Source organism: Monodelphis domestica, chromosome 6 (assembly GCF_027887165.1).
Source record: "Monodelphis domestica isolate mMonDom1 chromosome 6, mMonDom1.pri, whole genome shotgun sequence".
Lineage (NCBI taxonomy): Eukaryota > Metazoa > Chordata > Mammalia > Didelphimorphia > Didelphidae > Monodelphis > Monodelphis domestica.
The window spans coordinates 27,755,875-27,764,651 of NC_077232.1; positions in this window are offsets into that span (position 1 = coordinate 27,755,875).

Below are 8,777 nucleotides of genomic sequence, written 5' to 3' on the forward strand. Positions count from 1 at the left end.
GCAGCGCTCAGAAAGGGATCCCGAGGGCGGCAGAGGCAGGATGCCCCAGAGGGGTCCAGAGTGCTAGAGGAAGGTCCAGGCGGGCTTCCTGGGACTCGGAACCAACAGTCCTCGCCCTCGCGCACAGCCCCTGTTGGGGGAGCGGCCGCGGGGCCGAGGGGACCGCTGAGGGTCCCCCTGGGAAACTTGGGAGCAGCTGGTCTCACGAGCTGGTAGTCACTGAATAATTATGAGAGCTGCCATTTCTATAGCTCCTACTCTGTGTCAAGGACTTTGCAATGATCTCATTTGATTCTTACACTGACCCTGGCAGGTAGATGCCATTGTGGTCCTCATTTTACAGATGAGCAAACTGAGGCAAACATGAAGGTGACTTGCCCAGGGCCACACTGTGCCTGAGTGTCTGAGGCTGGATTTTAATTCAAATCTTCCAGACTCCAGGCCCATGATTCTGTGTGCTGTGCCCCCATCCACAGGTTTTACAAATGAAGAAACCAGCCCAGGGATGTACAGTGATTGCCTAAAGTCACACAGATTCCAAGTAGAGGAGTCTAGATTTGAATCCAAACCCTGTGACTTGGAGGCCAACACACTCTTCACTGCCCTACCACAGGTCATGAGGAGTTTTTTCAAGTAGGCAAACATCCACCAGCCACAGCCAAGGAGCAGCTGCCCCCAAGATTCCCCACCCCAGGGTCCTGATGGCTTGGGGGGCTTCTAAGAGCAAAGAGGGGCTCCCCCCTGTCCCTTAGCTGTGCATTTCCTTAGCGTCCGAAGCCTTTGTTTTCTCGGTGTTGGCCATCTCTCTGGTGGATCCCATGGATGGTGCCATGAAACCGCCATGGCTCCAGGTAGGGCATGAAACACACGAGAGAGTGAATGACGAAGGCTGTGAGAGAGCCTTGGCCCTGGCTGATATGGAGCATCTCTGATGCTGATTACAGTGGCTGGTCCTCGGAGAACACACTGAACCAGGCTTCACAGCATGGTGGGACCAACAAGCCAGGGATGAGGAGGAGGCATCAGAAGGGGGCACAGAAGTTCCACTCTTTGGGGAATTCAGGCACCAGGACTGAAGGGGAAGTCCCTCTTGGGGCCTCAGTGACCTCATTTGTAGAATGGAGATAATAACGCCTGTCCCGGGAGCAGCCCATAAATGGACATGATGTGTCTGAAGTGGAAAAGAAGGGAGTTCTGGCCATCCTCATCATCACCAGCATTCTATCATGGGTCACAGTCGCAGGGAAAGAGAGAGACGCATCTGGAAACTTCAGGCTAGCAAGTTTGATTTCAGTGCCGAACAAACAAAAATCTCTGCGCGTTTTTTGAAATGATTAACAAAAAGGAAGTTTGCTTAGCAGGAGTGTGGAAGGGATATTCAGCAAGGATCCAGCACTGGTTTGGTTGACTTAGGCTTCTCTGTTGCAACATTTTTGACTGGTCAGACATGGTGTGATGCCTGAACGCCTGACATTTCGTATGTTGGCAATTACATCTCAAGGATAGTCTCACTACTTTAAAAACAAAAACAATTACATTTCCTAGTTTTTTAAATGAAATTTGGGGTTTTTTAATCAAGGAGCAGCCACCTATTTTTGAGGTTGCAAGTATAAGGCTGTAGCAGACTATCTGTTAATGATAACAAGGCGAGAGACAGCTCTCTAGATGTATCTAGAAGATAGTTAATCATGCAGGTAAAAATGATCTGTGTGTTTTGTGGAACTGCAAAGTCATTTTGAATTTGATATACGATGGTAGGCCAGGCTCCATCAAGACATAAATAACAACTCACAAAGCAATTTACTTATTTGATTCCCACAATTACACGGTGAGGTAGAAACTATTATGATCCCCATTTTATAGATGAGAAAACTGAGTCTTGGAGGTTAAGTGATTTTTTCCAAGTCATACAAAAATAGAGAAGCAGATTTCTGTTCGGCAGAAGGCAAAATGGTTTGTTCCCAAAGGGCACTGGGGAGCCTTGAAAGGTAGTGAGCTCCCTCTTTAGTGGAGGTATTCAAGACAAGGTAAGATGATTACTTTGAGCGGATATGGTAGACAAGAGTCTCCTCCAGAGACAGATTGGATATGGCCATCTCTGAAGTCTCTTCTAACTTGGAGAGTGTAATTCCTTAAGCCTTTAACAGCCAACTGGACAGTACCTTACAGAGTCAAGCGTAGACCCCCACAAAGCCTGGGAGCCAGGAGGGGTATCTGGGTTGGGCCTGAGGAAGAAGTCGGGACATGGAGGTTGGAAAAAGGATCAAGGAGAAGGCTCCAGAGACAAACCCGGCCTCTTTTAGAGCCAGGCCTCACAATAGACTCATAAAACAAAATGGCAGAGCCAAAGGGACCTTAGGAAACAGAATAAAATAGAACATGGGACATCCAAGGCAGGAAGAACCTCGAGGGACATTGGATCACAAGACCCAAGTCTCTCCTTATTCTTGTCCTTCAGAGAATCAGATTTAGAATTCAAAGGGACCTGGGAGGCCGCCCAGATTCTCTCCCTCGTTTCACAGGTGAGGAAATCAAGATCTAAGAAAATTAAATGACTTATCCAAGGCCATTAGGTGGCAAAGTCAGAACTCATACCCAGACCTTTCATCTCCACCTCTATGGTACCAGACTTCTTCAATCCTCATAGGACAAACAAGGAAACTAAGGAAGGTCCAGAAGTAGCCTGCCCAAGGTTAACCAGCTAGTTGGTGGTTTAGACGAGATGGGGACCCAAGTCTTCTAACTCCCAAACCAGTTGGCCTCCCCGCTGGACCTCCAAACCTGTATACCAGTCTATAGATCCCCGGTCACTGCCAGACTGAGCTGCAGCCTTCATACAGTTTTTGTGGCAAAGGCCTCAGCTCTTCTCTGTCTGCTGTAAATATATTTTTCTCCCAATAAAGTGTGGTGAAAAGCCAGCTTGATGAGTCAAAGAGAGGGCTGGCCTTGGGTTCAAATCCTCCCTCTGATACTAATGGGCCTATTGTGATCATAGCGACCGTCCCCTAACCTCTCAGGGACCTTTGCACCTCTCTAGAAAGACCACCCACAAGTTATAGAAAAATTTTTATCTGTTTCAGGAAAAAAGATCATGAATCATAGACTTGGCAATGCAGGGCATCTTAGAGGCCAACAGGGGCAACTCCCTCATTTTGCAGATAAGAAAACTGAGGCAGCAGGAAGTATAAAAGTGCAACTCTAAGGTTGACCATTATTATTATTATTAGTGACTGGCCCAGGGTCACGTTGCTATTAAGTGCCTGAGACACAATTTGAACCCAAGTCTTCCTGACTCCCACTCCCTAGGTGCCCTCTCTGCCATATTGCTGCCTTTTTTTTACTGAGTTCCCCACACAAGTCACAGCTTCCCCAAAACAAAAAGACATGGAGTCCCAGAAAGCCCTATTAGAGGTTGGGTTGCATGAGTGAATGGTGGGGTGGTGAACAATGGGACGGTCAGGTGGTAGCTGAAGATTATCTTCTATTCTGGATGCGATAAAAAAAAAAGTCTTTACCTTTTCTCTTAGAATTAATACTGCATATTATTCTAAAGCAGAAGAGCAGTAAGAGCTACGCAATGGTATTAAATGACTTGACCAGAGTCACACAGCTAGGAAAGGTCTGAAGCCAGATTTGAACCAAGGACCTCCAGTCTTCAGACCTGGACTCCATCCACTGAGTCATCTTGATGCCCCTGGAGATCATTTTTTTCTTAAATTTTTAATTTACATTTTTAAATTTTAAATTAATTAATTAAGAATATTTTCCCATGGTTATGGGATTTATGTTCTTTCCCTCCCCTCTTCCTCCCCCCCTCTTGGAGCTGTGAAGCAATTCCACTGGATTATACATGTATCATTGTTCAAAACCTATTTCCATATTATTATCTGCAATAGAGTAATCATTCAAAGTCAGCATCCTCTTCAAACCATGTGATAAGTCACATGTTTTTCTTCTGCATTTCTGCTCCCACAGTTCTTCCTCTGGTTGTGGATAGCTTCTTTCTCATAAGTCCCTCAGAATTGTCCTGGATCATTGCATTGCTGCTATTAGAGATGTCCATTACATTTGATTGTACCACAGTGTATCCATCTCTGTGTACAATGTTTTCCTGTTTCTGCTCCTTTCACTCTGCATCAGTTCATGGAGGTTCTTCCAGTTCACATGAAGTCCCTCCAGTTCATTATTCATTTCAGTACAACAGTATTCCATCACCATCAGATACCACAATTTGTTCAGCCATTCCCCAATCAAGGGACGTCCCTTCATTTTCCAATTTTTTTCCTCCACAAAGAGCACAGCTATGAACATTCTTGTACATGTATCTTTCCTTATTATCTCTTTGGGGTACAAACCCATCAGTGCTATGGCTGGATCAAAGAGCAAGCATTCTTTTATAGCCCTTTGGGCATAATTCCATATTGCCTTCCAGAATGGTTGGATTAATTCACAACTCCACCAGCAGTGTATTAGTGTCCCAATTTTGCTGCATCCCCTCCAACATTTATTATTTTCCTTTACTGTCATATTGGAGGCCATATTTTTTTAAAGGACGATATTCATAAGCTGGGGAGGATCCAGAAGATGTCAACCAACATGAAGGAGAGTCTTGAGACTATGCTAGGTGACAGAGCTGGCATTAGGAATCCGAGGGCCAGGGGCAGTCTGGCAGGGGACAGACCTGCCAAGAGGCTCCGGGACCAAGAAGCAGGACATGAGACCACATAGGGAAAGAGAGAGATCTGGGTCATGCCCCAAGGTGGAAGACACACCAATGCATAAAGACCTTCAGATGCCACTGATGGATGGATGGTGCAATGAGAGAGGAAGCCTGGCACTAGGGGTGAGGTAGAGCAGAGGGTGTGCCAACAGGGGAAAGCAGAGACCCCACAGATAGGACCTGGGGGTGTTGGTGGCTCCAATCCGGCAACAGAGAGGTAACAGTCATGATGTGGGGCCACCTTTGCCCCCTCGAGGATCCTGGTGGAAGGAAAGAGTCCTCTTGCCCATGTTACAAATGCCCTATTGCCTTGCCCTCATGAGTAGTATCAAGAATACGATGAATGGTCAAAGGACACGGGTGTGTTTAACCTAGAAGAGGGAAGTTTAGAAAGCGGGTGATGGGACCACCACAGCAAGGAGAAGGGGGGAGAAGGGCACCATCTACGGGGCAGTATTTGAGGGACTATCACATGCCTCTCATAAGACACAGCATCTCGGGAGGATTTCAGGAAGAGCTAGAAAGACCAACATGAACTGATGCAGAGTCGAGTAAGAAGAACTGGAAGAACATCATGCACAGAAGCGACAATATGGTACAATGATCACCTGTGAGAGCCTTAGCTGCTCTCAGCAATGCAATGATCGGGAACAATTCTGAAGGGTTAGGACAAAGGATGTGACCCACCTCCCGAGAAAGGACTGACAGAGGCTGAAAGCACATCAAAGCATGCAAATTTTCACTTTAGTTTATTTATGATTTTATTGGGGGGGTCGGTTTTATTTATTATTAACAATTAATATTATTATAAATATTATTTATTTATAAAAATATATTTATTATTTTATTTATTCTCTTCCAACAGTGACCAATATGGAAGTGTATTTTGCATGGTAATACATGTATAACCCAGATTAAATCGCTTACATCTCCAGGAGGAGGAAGGGAAGGGAGGGAGAGAGACAATTTGGATCTCGTAATTTTGGAAACCTGTCGGAAATTGTTATTTTGTGTAATTGGCAAAATAAAGTATTTTTTTAAAATGAGACACTGCATCTCCAGACTCTGAGCTCTTTCCTTGGTCATCCCCCATGCCTGGAATGCTCTCCCTTCTTTCTGTTCTTTCATTTCCTTCATTCTCAGCTAACACACCACTCTAGGACTTTTCATAGCTAGCACCTTCCTCCAAAGATGACTTCCCAGGTTGAGCTTTTGTTGGCACGCAGTTGTAGACACATTGGCTCAGCCATTGGACAGCGAGCCCCTGGAAGGTAGGAGTTGTTTTTTGCCTTTCTTGGGATCCCTAACACTCAGCAGGGCACATAGTAGGAGGTCAAAGTGTTGATGGACTGACTGACTATCTAGGTCTCAGCTTCTGGATGTGAGAGACTTCTGGTACCCGATAATTGTCCAATATCAACTTCTGGACTGTCTTTGGGTCAGTCTGGGGTCAGAGACCCTTCCTTCCCTTTCCCAGGGTTCACCACTTCCTCCCTCTCACCTTTTCAGCAACTCTAAATGAAGGTTGAGTGTGGGACACAAGAGACCTCAGTTGTGTCCTTTTCTTTGCCCATCGTGGGGTTTCTCCCTTTACCAAGGCTTGGGTCACAATGCACACCCCCACCCTGACCCTAACTTGGAGGTGGGAAGAGGAAGGAGGGCTTCTCATGAGCCTATCACATGTCTGAGGGTCCTCAGGAAAGGGGATGCCCTAGCAGAAGGGTGGTTAGCCAACCCAATCGCCCACCCCCAGTGGCAATCCTTAGAAGACTTCAAAGCGGCACCAGTTAAGGTCATTTGGACCCCCGATGGGGGAAACTGAGGCCCCAGGAGTCCCATAGGCAGTGAGTCACAAAGCTGGTGTTCTATCAACAATACTTCCCACCCTCTGCCTACAATTGTCTCCCTTCTATGTCTCCTGAAAGGAGAGAATTCATACTGTGGCCGGACCTTTGCCATGACAGTCTGCTCCATTTCTGGACAGTGTTCTCTTCATTCTTGGCAAATGTTTCCTTAGAGATGGGCAGAACTGGACCTGCCTCCCCTGGAGTTCTAGAGAGAAAAGCGGCTCCCCTTTCCAACCAATCATGCAACAGGCTTGGAGTAAGTGCCAGGACTTCTGATGGGGTGGGCTGGGGATAGGCTGGCTAAAATGAAACAATCCCTGCCCTCAGGGAGCATGCATTCTAACCAGGAAGACAAGAAGTACATGCCCAAGGACAAAACCAAAAGAAATAGAAGTCAGTGTCCGAGAGAGAGTACCAGAAGTCTCCCACACTTAGCCTCCATTTGGCGGTGATGGGAAGGTGAAAGGGAGGAAGTGGTGAACCCTGGGGGAGAAGAGGAAGGGTCCCTGGGTGCCTGCTCCCAGACTGACCGGGGGGGACTCAAGCCAGACCGTCTGTCTAATAATGGGGTCTGGCTCTGCCCAGCATCCTTAGGGAAGAGGAGCTCAAAGAGCAGAGGACACAAGCCATAGATCTGAAGCTGGTCAGGATTGTTGGAGTCCGGCCCCTTCATTTTATAGATGATGAAATAGTGGCAGAGAAGTGACACAATTTGTTCAAGGACATGTGAGTGGTGAGAGGCAGCTAGACAGCCCAGGGGATAGCGTTGGACCTGGGGTCAGGACAGCCCTGAGTTCAAATTCCACCTCAGATCTCTGAGCCATGTGAAGCTAGGCAAGTCATTTAAGCCTCATATGCCTCAGTTTCCTCAGTTGTCAAATGGAAATAATAACAGCCCCCGCCACCCTGTTGTGAGGATCAAACGTAGACCATCAAGTCCTTGGTAAATTTTACAACACTATGTAAATGCCAGTCATGCTTATCAAAGAGCCGAGCTCGGTTCTGACCCCAGATCTGTTCCTTTCCTCACTGGCTTCTCTTTGCTTGGGGAAACCACCTTATTCCCCATTCCTCCCCCAAGGAAGAATATTTTTAAATGAATCTCCATGTCTGGCCCTTCCCAAAGCCAGGTTCGCTCTGTGTGTGGGGTGGTATGTTGGGCGTTGACTCTGGGTCATAGATTTAGAGCCGGAAGGCCATCGAGACGAGGCTCTGGGTTTTACGTTGGGCTTGTTTCCTCCATTGAATCCATAGCCCCAGAGCCCTTCTTGAAGGAGACCAGCACCGTCACGGGGTGACATCTCGACTTCTGTGCGGACTGGACTGAAAGGAAGCAGAACGGCACAAAATGGCAGCCTCCCTCCCTCTTCTGGAGTCCAAAGGCAAGACAAAAGTCAGGATGGTGCTCGGGTGACCCAGTCTAGCCACCATCATGGCCGTTGGAACAGATTGTTCTCATCCCGCCATTCCTCCGGGGGAAGTCTCCCCCGCGTGGCGCAGGCACCCCGACTCATCGATGGGTTCGTCTGTGGGTTACCCCCACCCCAAGTTAGCCCACGTGCAGAGTGCTGCTTCTTTGAGAGTCAGGTGAAAGGTGGACACCAAAGGTGGATGGGCAGCCCCGGGAAGGGCTCGCACGACCCCGTGCCTAGCACGCGGCTTAACTCAGAGCAGTCGCTTAAGCTTGGCCTGCCTCAGTTTCCTCAGGCTTAAAGGGGCCAGTAGTGATGGCGCCATCATCTTCTCAGGGCTGTCGGGAAGGAAGTCCCTTGGAGACCCTGAATGCTCGCTGAAGACGGGAGATGAGTAGTTTGGTTCTTCGGGTGCCCAGAGGAGGACACTTCCCCCAGAAGCTTCCACCCTAATGGGAACCCCAAAGATATACAAGAAGAGCAGCGAGGAAGCCTCCGAGGCAGGGCAGAGAGGGGCTAGGACTCCGCACTGGGCGTGTTTGGACGCTGCGCCAAGCACGTACAATGAATAGCTCATCTGATCCTCACAACGACCCCAGGAAGGGGGTGCCCAAAGTTAGGCTCATTTTTTAAGATTTTAAACAAGAAGTTATTTAGACAACAAGACGTTTGAATGGAAGGGAGGGAAAACTCTCTGGGATCGTTGTCTTTAGAGCAACGTATCCCTCTGGGAGGCAGAGGCTGCCCTCCGTGGAACAGCCACGCACGCAAAAGGGATCAAGTCATCTTGGGTTTTAT